Below are 16910 nucleotides of genomic sequence, written 5' to 3'. Positions count from 1 at the left end.
GTAGTGGATGATTTTATTTTGATTTTAGTAACTTGTTTAGTTTGGGTTTGCAGTTAAAATAGCTTAACTTTGTAATTTTAAATTGTAGTGTTATAAAGTATTGAGTAGATTTTCATATCTTAGGTATTTGAGTAATCAGCTAGAACTAGCTAATTGAAGTCAAATGACACAAGGCACTGATAGCTGGAAAACTAAATTTGAAGTCCCAATTAAAAGTGAAACATTTTTGGGCCAGCTTCATCAGTGTAAACTTTGAGCATTGACAGTATTGTGTTTTTAAGATCATGGCAAGTCATGGCAAGTCATGGCAAGTCATGGCAAATGGCAAGTCAGGTATAATGTGTGACAGCTGTAAGAGGTGGAAATTGATTGAGAATGAGTTAAAGGTGACCATATCTGCAATTAGTGTTTGCAGCTCAAGGAACATTAGTTCACAGTTGGTGACCTCAAGTGTGATATTCGGATACCTTGAGGCATCAATGAGGGGGAAAGCAATCTGGATACTTTGCAGTCCTTAGATTAGGTATTCAGAAATTTGTCAGTTAACTGGGATAGAAAGATAGACACAAAAAGCTGGAGTAACTCATCGGGTCAGGAAGCATCTCTGGAGAGAAGGAATGGGTAACGTTTCGGGTCAAGTCCCTGGGATAGGAAGATGTGCTTATGACCAAGGCAGGAATATAGATGAGTGTTATGGAGATCAGCCCTTGCACCTGTCCAACATGCATACGATTCTTGAAGTATGTGTGGACAAGAGTGGAGACCACAGGGCGAATAAGCAAACTGCCTGAAGTACCATGGTACTTGGGCCTATCATGTGTTGAAAAAGGAAAACTGCTTTTGCATTAATGTCTTGCTTTTTTTTTGCAGTCTTACAGAACTTTTGTGCAATTAATGTATAATTTGGGCCCATGTGTTTATCTCAACCTCTGTGCCTGTGATGCTGCTACAAGTCCCGACTCAGTCCAGAATAACAACCTTTTATTTTGAGACTATGATCATTGGTTCAAGAATACCCAATCGTGGAGAAACAACCCCATGTAGATAGAGCCTGTCAAACCCTATTAAGAGTTTTGTTATTAAGAGGAGGCCATACTGTTGCATTGGATTTTGGTTCAAGAAGGTGAAAGTTGTCGAACAATAGCTCTTCCTGATCTGGATGGTTTGGACTTTTGGCTTCTAAACCCTTTGAACCTCTCCGGATTGAATTGCCTGATGATAGCGGTGTGAAATGGACATGGCCATGACTGTGGGGATCCTTGATGATGGATGCTGTCGTCTTGAGGAACTGGCTAATGTAAATGCTTTTGATGGTGGGGGGGGGCTGTGATTGGCTGGGCTGGGCTGTCTGCCACACTCTGCTGCTTAAGATAGACACAAAATTCTATTCTTCTTGAAGGGTCTCGACCCGAAACGGCACCCATTCCTTCTCTCCAGTGATGCTGCCTGTCCCGCTGAGTTACTCCAGCTTTTTGTGTCTATCTTCCGTTTAAAGCAGCATCTGTCGTTCCTTCCTCTGCAGCCTCTTGCATTTGTGTACATTGAAATTGCCATACCAGGCCATGGTGAAATTGGCCATATTACTTTGTACGGTACATCTGTAAAAGTTTGTTTAGTGTTTTGAGATGTGCCAAATCTCTTTAAACTTTCATGAAAGTAGAGGTGCTGGTGCTCCTTCCTGATTGCACACATGCGGTGGGCCTAGGCTGGGAAGGATTGAAAGGATATGGGCCAGATACAGGTAAATGGAACTAGCTTGTTCGGGCCATTTGGTTGGCATGAATAATTTGGGCCTTGGGGCCTGTTTCCGTGGTGTGTAGCTCCATGATTGTATGACTAATATTCAAGAGAAGGGATCAAGTTTTAAATATTAAGGAAATCAAGGACTATGTTCTCAGTATTAAATTGAACTGTGGTACAAGATCAGCCATTATCTTTAGTTTCAGTTTTGCAGATACAGCGTGGAAACAAGTCCACCGAGTCTGTGCTGACTAGCAATCACCAATACACTAGTCCTATTCTGCACACTAGGGAAAATTTACAGAAGCCAATTAATCTACAGACATGCAGGTCTTTGGACTGCGAAGGAAACCGGAGCACATGGAGAAAACCCTTGCGGTCAGCTGGCCACGGGGAACGTACGAACTGCATACAGACAGATCTGTAGTCGGGATTGAACTCTGGTCTCTGGTTGCTGTAAGGCAGCAAGCCTACCGCTGTGGCATTGTGCTGCCCATGAACATTTAGAATGGGGAGAAGGGGTTGAATGACCTTGTTTTGTTTTTGATATTATCTTCCAAGTTATACGCCATGCTGATTTGGAAATGTATTGCATTTTCTTTCTTGTCTCGGATGGCAGAGTTCAACGTTGCATTTCCCAACAGCACTAAGAGGTTACCTTCACCCTGTGGACTACAGTCATGTGAGAAAACGATTCCCCACTCTTCCCATTTAAAAAAATAATCCTGGGATTTGCTGGTAGATCAAATATTTATTATCCACTTTGAACAGCTCTGGAGATGGATGGCTGCTACTGTGTCCTGGGTTGAGGAGATGAATCCCATCATATGCCTGGAGGAAACTACAGGGATAGTGAGTGGCAATTCATGGAAAGCAAGGTAATTTCCACCCATGGAAATTACCTTGCAAATATTTCACACTTTAAACTCTCAGGTTATGGCTCTGGAAGCCAACTTTGGCCAGTTAGTACAAGCACAATTGATGTTAGTCAGCTTGAGTTCATATTGATGAATAGGTATCTCTGGAGGCTGATCAGGAAAAGTCGATTCTTGAGAGTAGCAATACCAATGTTGCTCTTTTCCTTTCAATCAAGTGGTTGAATACCACTATGTATTTATTAATAGTAGTCTGCAACATCAGAGTAACTCCAATGTGAATTATCACAGGCCATCAGCACTTATCAAACATTCTTTCAGGTCTCTCCGAATTTCAAATGCACAATACAATCCACTAAGCATATTCTCGCATTTCAAGAAAAAGGGGCGGTATGTCCAGCATGCTGTTAAAATATACGACAGTTTCTTGATTACGACTGGGGATCAGCTAAGGGCAGGATTACAATGCTGTGAATGGTTGTTCCCACACCCTGAGAGCCTGACAGTTCTTGTACTTTAACTCGTTTGCACTTTATCGTTGCTTTTGTCATGTCCAGACACGGCCTTTCCACCCACTTCCAAAGCAGGTCAGGCGAAAAGCTCTCCCGAGTTGATTTACTATTTGGCAGGAGGCTGGGGATGAGGAATGCAGCTTTAGGAATTCTTTCTGCATTACACATCTCTGCTCAGGAAATCAGCTACAGATTCCCAACCCAGTGACTGCTGGTTGCAAAGTATGGTTGGCTAACCCCTCTGTTAGTTAAGTATAAACTCTGCTATTAAGGTAGTGCAATGTAGGAACCCTGGTGGGGCCCAGTCACTTTTTGCATTTTAAAATAAACAGGCTATTGGTGATCCTGAAGAGAGAAAATATTGTGTGTGTGAAAGTAGAGCATGTTTTTTATTTGTATGATGCGTTTTGTATGTAATGTGTATACATGTTGGCATATGGAGTGTGTAATGTTTATCTGCCGAGTGAGAATGTAGTATGTAGTAATAACATATATAACATATAACAATTACAGCACGGAAACAGGCCATCTCGACCCTTCTAGTCCGTGCCGAACACATATTCTCCCCTAGCCCTATATGCCCCTGTCCCACTTAGAAAACCTGAACCGAAACCTCTGGCGACCTTGCGCCCCACCCAAGGTTTCCGTGAGGTTCCTGGAGGTTTTTGTCACTCTCCCTAATGGTCGAAAGTGGTTTCCACGTAGTCGAACTTCTTCTATGTTTCGGCGATTATTTCAAAAAATTCAAAACCGGTCTCGACTAAAAATAGACTGCCGTTTTAAAAATCGGTAATTTTTTAATCAAAGCCGGTTGCTTTGAGAGACCCCTTCCACCCCTGCAGCGGACTGTTCCAGCTGCTATGGTCAGGCAAACGCCTCCGTTGCCATGCGGTGAGAACGGAGAGGTTGAGAAGGAGTTTCTTCCCAGAGGCCATTCGGTCTGTAAACGCCTATCTCACCAGGGACTAACTCTACTGAACGTTTTTCCTTCCATTATTTATTATGTAAAAGAATATGTGTGTTTATGATTGTGTTTATAGTTTGTTTGGTTGTTTGTCTTTTTGCACAAAAGTCCGCGAGCATTGCCACTTTCATTTCACTGCACATCTCGTATGTGTATGTGACGAATAAACTTGACTTGACGACTTGACTTGCGATGCTAGTGGTCACCGCAGGTTGCAGGTAGTGGAAAGCACGCCCTTTTTTTCACCCAGTTTTATTCCACCAGGGAGGTCTTACCTTCCACATCAGGCAGGAGATACAGAGGCTTGAAAGCATGTACCACCAGGTTCAGGAACATCCACCCCCATTGTTGGCAGATCACTAAATGGTCCTCTCAGGTTAAGGGTGTAGTTCCAATCTTCCAACCTACCTCGTTATGAACTTTTTTTAACTGCACTTTCTTTGTAAGCTGTAACACTATATTCTGCAGTTTGGTATTTTTCTCCTTGCACTACTCATTGTACTTGAGTACAATGTTTTGATTGCATCCGTGTAGAGCATGATTTCCCTCCAGAGCATGCAAACAAAGTTTTTCACTGCATCTTACTGCAAGTTGCAATAATATGCCAATGCCAGCATATCAACTTGTGAGAATATGGCTGTGTGTGTGCGCACTTGGTTTGTGTCTGTGTGTGTTCATTGGCACAATTGGAGAATGCCAGGTCTTAGTTAATGCACATTTTCACCATGTCGGTTGTCTGTAACCATATGAACATAAGAATTAGGAACAGGAGTTGCCCCTTGAGTCTGCTTCTCCATTCAGTGAGACATGGCTAATCTTGGCTTCAACGCTACATTGCTACCTGATCCCTATGAGCCTTGATTTCTAAGAGTTTAGCAATCTTGGACAGAGCTCTTGCCAAACCAAGTTGTGACGCATTGTGATAGGATGCTTTCAACAATGTATTCTATGATGCCTTCACTTCAACCTTGGTTAAACTGAATGATATTGTGTCCTTGGTTTGAGAATTACAAAGATTCACAACCCTCTGAGAGATGTGTGGGAAGGAACTGCAGATGGTTGTTTAAACCAAAGACAGATACAAACAGCTGGATTAACTCAGTAGGTCAGCGGGTTAGACAGCATCTCTGGAGAAAAGGAATAGGTGACGTTTCGGGTCGAGACCCTTCTTCAGACTCTTCCTTCTCATGTCAGTCTTTATACTTTAGAGATACTGTGTCACCCCTGTACATGAGACGAACCTACACACTAGGAACAATTTACAATTTTTATCAAAGAAAATTAACCTACAAACCTGTACGTCTTTGGAGTGTTGCAGGAAACCGGAGCACTCGGAGAAAACCCACGTAGTCACAGGGGAAACTCTGTACTGACAGCACCCTTATCCAGGATCGGGTCCGGGTCTCTGGTGCTGTAAGGCAGCAACTCTACCGCTGGGCCACTGTGCTGCCCAAAATGTTGCAGTTTGGAGATCCTGTCTGGACGGAGTTTGTATGTTCTCCCTGTGACCATGTAGGTTTTACAAAGGCATTCCAAAGACATACAGGTTTGTAGATTAATTGGCTTAAGTAAAATTATAAATTGCCCCTAATGTGTAGAATAGAATTAGTGTACGGGTGATCATTGGTCGGCGCAGCCTTGGTGGGCCAAAACGCCCGTCTCCACACTAATTCTCTAAACTAAGTTGGCTGAAGGCTATTTTTGTGATTGAGAGGGACCCAGTAATTGGGCAAATGGGATCATCTTCTGAGCAACCTGGCTGAACACAGTTGTGGCCTTTACTTTTGCACACGCGACTTAAGCTTTGCTGGGACAAAAAATGGGTACGTTCATGGAACGCAATCCTTTGTTAGATATTTAATTGCCCACTGCTAATCATGACTGGATGTGGCAGGACAATGTAGAGCTTTGATCTTGTGCTTTGGCTGAAGGTTCACATAGGTTTCACTCTTCAGCGTGAGTGCAGTTCAGTGTCACAGCTTGTCATGTTAACACTTTAGTTTAAATACCTTGCGTTTCTCCTGCCGTGCCCTACACTCAACATTGAACCACTATTGGTTCCCTGACGACAGTAATGATGGTTTAAAATCTATGCCTGGCCTGACATATTGAGACAGTGTATTTCTGATGCTGTTGCCTCCTCTTGAACATCAAAAAAACTAAGGAGCTTATCGTGGACTTTAGGAGGGCACATCATCCGAGGACGTACACACCATTGAGGATAAATGGGATACTGTGGATAGGGTGAGCTGTTTTAAATACCTGGGTCCACATCTCTGAGGGTTTGACATGGACATCACACGCTGCAGCACTCGTGAGTAAGGCAAGACAGCGCCTTTACCACCTCAGGCAATTGAGGAAATTCAGAGTGTCTCTGAGGATCCTCCAGTGCTTCTACTCAGCAGCTGTGGAAAGCATCTTGTCTGGAAATATCACAATTTGGTTTGGGAACTGCACTGCCCAGGACAAGAAGGCTATGCAGAGAGTAGTGCGTTTGGATGTACGCACTATGGGAACTTCACTCGCCCCCCCCTCCCTGCAGGAACTATACATCAGAAGGTGCAACTCCAGAGCCAATAAGATCATGGGAGACCCCTGCAACGGACTGTTCCAGCTGCTACAATCAGGCAAACGCCTCCGCATGCTGTGAGAACGGAGAGGTTGAGAAGGAGTTTCTTCCCGGAGGCCATTAGGACTGTAAACTCCTACCTCACCAGGGACTAACTTTACTGTACCATTCTACTGTTTTTTTTTTTAAATTGCTGGGTTTTTTCCTTTTTCCTCCCTCCCACAATATGTAATATGTAAAAGAATATGTGATTCTGTTCCATTCTGGTTGTAGTTTGTTTGTTTGTTTGTTTTTTGCACAAAGTCCACGAGCATTGCCACTTTTCTTTTCACTGCACATCTCGTATGTGTATGTGACGAATAAACTTGAATTGACATCCCATAAATATCCTGTTTTTAGTTGCAAGGTTTGCTGTGAATTTATTCCATTCGGAGCAATGTTGCTGTCACATAACACAATAGAGGGTGTGAAGATTGAAAGAAGCCAAATATTGTCACTGAAAGATAAAGCATGGAAATGGGTTCTTTGGCCCACCAACTGTGCATTGACCATTCACGCTAATTCAATATTAATCCAATTTCTTATTCACCCATGTTGTCATCAACTCCTCCTAGATTCTACCAGTCTCTTTCAAACTGAGGGCAATTAACCTACTAATCTAAACAAGTGTTGAGGTGGATCTTATAGAGGTTTATTAACTCTTGGTGGGCACAGATGAGGGGAGTAGCCATTGTCTTTTCCCTAAGTGAGGGATCTAAAACTAGAAGGTGTAGGTTTAAAAGAAAAACACTGTGCTGGAGTAACTCTGAGTTATTCTTATGTCATATTTCCTGTTGTGCTGCTGCAAGTAAATAAATTCAGTTTATTTAATTGTTTATCTGGGCCATATAGCAATAAATCTCTCTTGACTCCAGTCATAAGTTTAATGTGAAAAGGCAATATTTTCATGTAGAGTGCCGTCCTTTATGGAATGAGCTTGGACTGGGCATGTCTGGAAGAATATGGGTTCCACAGGCAACTGGGACTAGTCAGGAGTGTTATATTGTTATATGTCCCGAAATGGAACAATAACATTCTTGGAGCAGCACAACAGATATGTAAACAATATTCTGCAAATTGGGCCGAAGGGCCTGTTTCTGGGTTCTATATATCTCTATGAATCTATGACTGCATTTATTTAGGATGTGGGAGGAAGCCAGAGCACCTGGAGGAAACAAGTGGTCACTTGGAAAATGAGCAAACTCCACGTAAGCAGCATCCAAAGTCAGAATTAGACCATGGTCTCCGGCACTGTGAAACAGTTCTACTCTACTGATAAATGGAGAACTTTAAAATCAAGTTGGGTAGTTCACTCTCAGGCAGTGGAAATCTGAGGGTCTCTCTCCAAAATGCTGAAGAATGGGTGGTGGGCGAGTTGGTAGCAGAGTGCAATTAAAAATCAAAAACTGATTGTTATACAAGGGTATTAAGGGTTATGAAACTAAGGCAGGTATATGGAGTTAGTATGCAGGCCAATCACAATTTAACTGACAGGCAGAGGAAATTCAAAGGGCTGAATGGCCTGCTCATGCTGCATCATCACATTGTTTGTTTGACCCTGTCCATCCATATGATCTACGGCATTAACTCACCACTGGGCTATGCACAAACTCTGTTTTCTAATGAAGATGGACACAAAAAGTGGACAGGCAGCATCTCTGGAGGATACGAATGGGTGACGTTTCGGGTAAAGACCCTAAGTGCCATTCAAATGCCCCTTTTCCGCATAATTTTATAGCAACTGAACTTAAAAAGTATTCAAAGAATATACAAAAAACAAGCCATTTTATTTAATACTTCAATGATGTGCTGCCGGAATAGTTTGGCACTTATTATCCTGGGGGCTCGGGAGACTGCGGAGCTGCGGACTCACCATCGTCAGGGGTGGCCGGCCTCGGAGCGTGGGGAGCGGCGGTGACTCGCTGCTGCGACTCGACTCCTGGGGCTCGGAGGCTCCAGCAACGCAGCCGCAGGTCCGGTGGACTGTGACATCGGGAGCTCGCGGGTCTGGGAGGAGAGAGAGAGACCGCTTCCCGGAGCTCCCGCAACGCGACTTCTCCAGCCGGTGTCACGGGGTTGGAACAACCCGGACCGGGACAGTACATCACCCGGCGCGGCTTCATGGCCGTGGGACTCACCATCGCCCGTGGGGGTTCCAACCTTGGACTTTCAGACCGGGAGCGGGGCCGTAAATCGCCCCGCGCGGCCTAAAATGGGCGTGGGACTCATCATCGCCCGCCTGGGGCTTGGACATCGGGAGAGACACGGAGAACAGGGGAGAGAAAAGACTTGCCTTCCATCACAGTGGCTTCACTGTGATGGATGTTTGTGTGAATTTAATTATGTGTATGTCTGTAAGACAGTGTCTTTGTTTGTATGGCTGTGGAAACAACATTTCGTTTGAGTCTCACTGGGGCTCAAATGATAATAAATTTGTATTGTATTGTATTGTATTGTATTGTATCCTTAAATCCCTGAAAGGTTAACAACCGCATTGTGATGAAGGACATCAAGGCCCAAATGAAACTGTAATTCCATTGAACTAATAACCAAATCCAGGACCTCATAGTGCACAACAGTGTGGGGGTGGGTGGGTGGGAGGGAGAGGTGCAGGTATTTCCAAACACAGCCTTAGTGGGGGTCATGGGCAAGTACAATCAGTCTGGAGATTTTCCCAGTTGTAGTTGAGGAAATTCAGTCGCCAATTTGCACACAATATGGTCCCACAAATCCTAATGTGATAATGAGCCAGTAATCTGCATTGGTTCTCAGTGTGGGAGGTAAATATTGTCCAGAATAATCAGTGGGAGCTCCCTGACTATTGTTCAGTGACATGTTTTACAATCATGCAGGGACTCCAGTGGGGCTTTGCTTCAATAACACATCTGAATGTGTCATTACTAACCATGCAGTTCTCCACCAGCACTGGATTATGTGGAACGGAGCAAGGCGAGAACCGTTCTCACTAAGTGTGGCACACAGTGCAAGAGTATGTGTCGAAGCTGTTTGCACTGATGGGGAAGAACAATTGGGCACTGCGTAGACAGAATGATGTGTTAATGGGAAAGTGGGAGAGTGTAAAGGAGCTGAGCAAAGTATGCAGTTGTAATGTATTCATGATGTTCACGAGAGGAAGGACATTCAGGTTTAAAGTAAATGTTGAAGAGGTCTGGGAATTGAATGAGTGGTTTCAGAAAAGGGAATTAAAAAGCAAAGAACTGCAGATGCTGCAAACCTGAAATAAAAATAGAAAATGCTGGAAACACTTTGCAGGCCAGGCAGTAGAGAGAGAAATAGACAATGTTTCACTCATCAGAACATGAGTATTCTGAAGAGGAATTATGGACCAGGAAGATTGAAAGGAGAAAGGAAGAAGAAAAAGGGAAAAGGACTGGGGAAGCACATGGAATTGTCCATGTGATGGAGTGAAATAGGTGGCTAAAGATTGCTGGAGCAGCAAGGCACGGAGAAGAAAGAATATGTGTGGTGTAATAGCATGGTGCTTGGGACGAGGAAGAATGAGGGGAAAGATGGAAACGAAGAGTAGGAATAGTGGAAAGAATGAGGCAGAGTCTCGGACATGCATTAGTGCAATCAGTAAAATTGCAGATTTTGCTCGAGGAAGCCAAAGGTTTAAAGGAGTGGTAAAGGACAGTAAGCCAAAGCATTTGAAGACGAGGGAATGTTGGATTCAGAGCAATTCAAGGAGTGGTTCAATATGTTATGTTGGGGAGGAGGACTGGACTTTCCGGTGCAGAAATGGTTTGATGCCATAGGACAAAGGAAATCCATTAAAAAAGACACAAAGTGCTGGCGTACCTCAGCGGGTCGGGCAGCATCCCTGTAGAACATTGATGGGTGACATTTCGGACAGGACCCTTCATCCTATTGAAGAAGTGTCCTGACCCGAAACGTCACTTACTCGTGTTCTCTGACCTGCAGAATTGCTCCAGCACATTGTGTCTATTATGGGCTTGATGGGCTGAATGTGCCTTTTTGTTTTAAAAAAACAAAAAAAAAAACAGCATTTGTTTCTAATCAAAATTAATATCTGGATTTAGTGCATGATGCGAGATGAAATGAAGAGGGGAGTGAATGGTCCTAGTCATCTAGAGACAGTTCATTTGATGCATGAAATGGAAGTCCATGCTTCTGAAAAGCCTGTTTATTCTACACATGCTAATTAGAAACTTGTGAGCTGAGATGATTGACGATGTTGCCAAGTAGTTGGAGGATCAATTCTTCTTGGCTGGCATGCAGGACGATGATCTTGGTGGGTGGTGCGGGTCAGTCACCAGGCCCTGCACATTCGCAGATACATTATTGTCGAGGGACTATTCCCAGATGAAGGACTGCAAAAGGACTTCACAAAAAGCAGGGTGGGGAGGGTGGCTAGAGAGCAGTTCTGAGCTACTATCTACCTCATTGGTGACCCTCGGACTATCTTTAATCTGATTTTACTGGGTTTATCTTGCACTAAACATTATTCCCTTATGTATCTGCACTCCGAATGGCTCGATTGTAATCGTGTATTGGCTTTCCGCTAACTGGTTAGCATGTAACAAAAGCTTTTCACTGTACCTCGGTACACTTAGCAATATTCCCATATTCAATGTACCAGTGATACAGAGCAAATTAGAACTGGGCATCCCTGTACAGGCTACTGAAGTGCCAGTAAAGAACCATCCTATGTGGGAGACCTCTACAAGAAGGGGATTCTCTCTTCTTTTCAAGAACTACAGGAGAAATATCACCTGAACACCAACATTGTTTTTAGATACCTTCAAATCCGAGACTATGTGAATACATATACATAAGACTGTCCTCTCATGGGTCCAGATATATTAGACGATTGTTTGAATAGACATGCCGATACAAGTAAGTTGATATCTTATATTTATAACACTCTTCTTAATATTGACACCCTACCTTCTGAGATTTATAGATTCAAGATTCAAGAGTTTATTGTCATGTGTCCCTGATAGGACAATGAAATTCTTGCTTTGCTTCAGCACAACACAACATAGTAGGCATGACTACAGAACTGATCAGTGTGTCCATATACCATTGTATAAATATATAGACACATGAATAAATAAACTGATAAAGTGCAAAGTGCAAATAACAGGCGAGGATGGGAGGACGAGCTGGGTTTACCCATTTTGAAAAGATAAATGGGAGGAAAGCCTACTATAACATACATTACTGCTCTTTAAATGCCAGGCATTGCCTGATACAATTCAAAGTATTGCACAGGTTATACTACTCAAAGACCAAATTGAACAAGATCTTCCCAACTGTCTCCCCTCTCTGTGACAAATGTCACTTCCAAGAAGCTGCCCTAATCCATTATTTTGTATCCTGTATAAAAATACAGAACTTCTGGTTGGGAATATTCAATACCATTTCTAAAACACTCAAAATTCAATTGGAGTCGGATTCAAAATTAATAATATTAGGATTGTCAGAGGGCTACCCTAAGTTAACAATATTTCAAAGACGTTTCCTTGATTATGGTTTAATAACTGCGAAAAAACTTATAAGATAACAGTCCCCACAGTGAAGCTGTGGATCACAGAAATGACTGAGACACTACATTTAGAAAAAATAAGGATTGTCTTGTCTGACAAATCAGATCAATTTTCCAAAATATGGTCTCCTTTCATTGCATTTCTTCAACAACATAACGGTTGAACACAAATTCAAAACCGACGCTAGGGTCGGGTGAGCGGGTATAGGGAAGGGTAGTGGGATATATCTCCATTTTTTTCACTTCGTTAGTTCAGGGTTTTTTTTCTTTTTCGAAATTCTTTTCTTTCTTCTTCCTTTCCCTTCTTTCCTTTTTCCGATTTACTTATCAGTTCATAAAATGTTAAAACTGAAGCTGTACGAAAATTGTATAATTGTTATGTCGATTACCTTCTCCTTGTACAATTCCTTCTAATAAAATAAATATTTAAGAACCATCCTATATTATACTGGGCCTGGGATTTCCTCAAGGTGCTGACTCTCCGTGGGAGTCCAATTCCTTGAGCTCCACTCCTCTTCTTGTTTTCTCATTCGTGGAATGGCAAAGAGAATTGGTGGTGATCCAGAAGGATATATTTGTCTGGCAGAGTTATAAGCTCTCAATTCTGGTGTCATCCTTGCAAATCTTTTCTGACCTTCATCCTGCTCTTTGTTGGGTTCCAGATGCCATGAGTGGTTCTAAACTGTAAATGGTGACAATATAACCACAGGTGTTAGTGTAGGATGTACAGCCCTTCAGTCCTGCTTCAGTTCACGTTCAAGTTTATTGTCATGTGTCCCTGATAGGACAATGAATTATTGCTTTGCTTCAGCACACAGAACATAGTAGGCATTGACTACAAAACACATGAATAATTAAACTGATAAAGTGCAAAATGACAGATAATGGGTTATTAATGTTCAGAGTTTGTCCGAGCCAGGTTTAATAGCCTGATGGCTGTGGGGAAGTAGCTATTCCTGAACCTGGTCATTGCAGTCTTCAGGCTCCTGTACCTTCTACCTGAAGGTAGCAGGGAGATGAGTGTGAGGCCAGGATGTTGTGGGTCTTTGATGATACTGCCAGCCTTTTTGAGGCAGCAACTTCGATAAATCCCCTCGATGGAAGGAAGGTCAGAGCCGATGCTGGACTGGGCAGTGTTTACTACTTTTTGTAGTCTCTTCACTTGGATCAAGGCTGACCTGATCCTGACATCAGTGCCATTCTTCTGGCCTATTCCCCTAACCGTTGTCACCTCTGAAACCAAAATATGTCTTCCTTAGCTCTGGATATGGAAGTTATTTTTAAAGTTCTAAGGACAGCATTAATCTGCATTTGAAAAGACAGGGGTTAATCGGGGATAGTCAGCATAGTGTTATTGGTCAGCACAGACTAAATTAATCGAGCTTTTTGAAGAAGTAATAAAATGTATTGAAATATAGTTGATGTGGTTTGCTTGGACTTCATTAAGGCCTTTGACCAGATCCTACATGCAAGCTGATTCAAATGATTAGAGTCCATAGGATCCAAAATAAATTGGTGAATTGAATTAAAAGTTGGCTTGATAAAAGGAGGCAAATGTGTGATGGTGGAACTTTGCTTTTGTGATTGAAAGCCCGTGACCAATGGTGTGTCACGGGGACCTGTACTGGGACCCTTGCAGTTTGCCATTTACATTAATGATTAGATATCTTGAACATTGGCAGAGGTTGTTGATCACTGAGGTTAGTCTTAGATTATGGAATAATATTGCTGACAAGTTGGGCAGAGCACTGGCAGATGAAGTTTGAATCCTGAAAAGTACAAAGTCAACAATTGGGACACCTAATTCGGGGAGGACATGCACTTATAAATGTCAAACCCCTAAAGAATGATGGGGAACAAAGAGACTTTATAGTGCATCAGTCCCTTGATTCCTGAAGAAGGCAGCTCGGGTAGAAAAGGTAGTGAAGAAGGTTGCTGGCCATCATTAGCTAGGGCATGGAATATAAAAGCATGAAGGTCACAATATCATTTCATACAACTTTGTTTAAGCTGCAGCTAGAATATTGCATGCAGTTCTGGATGCGATACCCTGGAGAGAATGCAGAGATTTATCGGGGTGGTGCCTTGTTCGGAGGGCTTCAATTATGAGACGAGACAGGATAGGTTGTGCTTGTTTTCCTTAAAGCAGCGGAGGCTGAGGGAGACCTGATAGAGCTGTACTAAATTATGAGAGTCTTAGGTAGGGTAGATAATGAAAAATATTTCTCCATGACAGCGGTGTCTAAGACCTGAGGCATAGGTTAAGGTGAAGCCGTGAAGCCGAAGGGGATTTGAAGGGAAATTAAATTCAACCAGATGGTGGTTGGAATTTGGAATACATTACCTGGGAAGGTGGTGGAGGCAGAGACCCACAGCCGTATCTGGACAAGCATGTGAATCACCAAGGCATAAGAGTGTTGGTGAATGGGATTAGTATAGATGGCACGGTGGTTGGCATGGACATGATGGGGCAAGGGCCTATTTCTACCCAGTACTATTTTATGACGATGGATATATTCAATGACAGACTCGGAGAAGAAATTCATTTTTGACTTTTTAAATGGCCAAACATTTATTCTGAAACCATGCCTTGTTGAAGGGAATATCTTATCACTTGTCAAGCGTCCTCAGAACCTTGTATTTCAATAAGCTAGCTTATTCTTCTAAACTCCCTTGAGTTTCGACCTAACATGCTCTAACCATTTCTCATAAAACAACTTAATTCCAGGGATTCTCTGCACTATTTAAGCATTCTCTGAACTATTTCTAATACAAGTCGGAGGGATCAGTCTGAAGAAGGATCTCGACCCGAAACATCACCCATTCCTTCTCTCCAGAGATGCTCCTGTTCCGCTGAATTACTGCAGCATTTTGTGTCTACCTTCTAACACAAGAGTACCTGTCTCTAAAAACTTCACCTTTCCATGTCCTCCAGCTTGACCTGCTGTTACTCCAGCAATTTGCGAACTCAAATAAAAGTACATTTCTCTTATAGTAAGAGACTTGATGCAGTCCTCGGGTGTAGGGTTACCAATACCCAGCTCAACCACAAAAATATTTCTGTATATTTATACTCCATTCTCTTTGCAGTAAAGCTCTACATTCCAATTGCCTTTCTAACTACTTGTTCCTGCATGTAACCTTCTGTGTTTCATGTATGAGAACACCCAGATCCTTTTGATAGGACCATTCTGTGGTCATATCGAAGGAGATAGATAGATAGATAGATAGATAGCCTTTTATTGTCATTCAGACCGAAGTCTGAACAAAATTGCAGCAGTCATACATATAATACCATACAATAAAACAACAATAAACACATATTAACATCCACCACAGTGAGATATATGTATATGTATATGTGTGTGTGTGTATATATATATAAATCTGTGTGTGTGTATGTATACATATGTATGTGTGTGTGTATATATATGTGTGTATATGTGTATGTATGTGTATGTATGTGTGTGTGTGTGTATATATATATATATATATATACATACATATACACACACACACACACACACACACGGATAATCAAACATTTTCTTCATTATACTTCAATGACGATGCTTTTGCCCTCTCATTTTATCTCCCTTTGTAAAACTATGTGGTTCCTCCTCACAGTTTGCTATCCCACCCATCTTTATAATGTAGCAAGTTTGGATTCAATACCATCACACCCCCATCTAAGTCATTGATAAAGATTGGAAATAATTTAGACTCAAGCACTGTTCCTGCCAGTAGTTGCAAAATAACATGTATTGGAGGCACATAGATGATAACTGTGGCAAAATGGATTTGCCAAGGGGCAAATTGGGTCCTAAGATTCCTAAGTGTGGAGTAACAGAAAAGAAAAGCTAATGATTGATGAATGTGTTTGTAATTGGAAGACTGATTAGGGTTCCACAGGTACCTACAACATTTCATAGTTTGCAAACAACACTAAAGTGGGTGCTATCATAGACAGTGAAGATGGTTATGAAAAATAACAACTAGATCTTGAGCAGCGGTAGAGTTGTTGCCTCACAGCGAACCCGAGTCCCTGTTGCTGCGAGGCAGCGGCAATACTGTTCTGGATGGGTGGCAGAATAGGTTGGTGTGGGTGGGGGAGAGGGAGTGGTGAGAAAGAACTGGTAAAGGAATTTTTTGATGGTGGGAGCTGGATTGTCATCAGATTACCTCTACCTTTCCTCCCATTTACCCTTGATCTGTTCTAGATAACCTATCAGCCAGTGGGTAAAATAAACAACTTGCTGGTTCTGAGAAGCTAAACATGGTTCCAGTGTTCGGCATTTGTCACACTAGGGTAGTATTGAAGATGAAAATGGACACAAAATGCTCGAGTAACTCAGCAGATCAGGCAGCAACTCTGAAGAACATAGGCGATGTTTGGGGTTGGGGCTCTTGTTCAGACCCAGAGATACTGCCTGACTCACTGAGTTACTCCAGCATTTTGTGTCCTTTTCATAAACCAACATCTGCAGTTCTTTGTTTTTACTACTTGACAATGCATTTGGTGGGTGGCTCGTGTTTGAGACCTTCTTCTTTATCTGAACAGTCAATCAGACTTTAGTATTCTAATCATCAATATTTAAAAAAATTAATACAGAATTAATAAAAGATATATGTTTTACTACAATTATTTTTCCCGAGAGCAACAATTTGTAGACTAGCCTCC

The sequence above is a fragment of the Leucoraja erinacea genome, chromosome 10 (genome assembly GCF_028641065.1).
Source record: "Leucoraja erinacea ecotype New England chromosome 10, Leri_hhj_1, whole genome shotgun sequence".
NCBI classification, from domain to species: Eukaryota; Metazoa; Chordata; class Chondrichthyes; order Rajiformes; family Rajidae; genus Leucoraja; species Leucoraja erinaceus.
Note: the sequence above shows the minus strand (reverse complement) of the source record.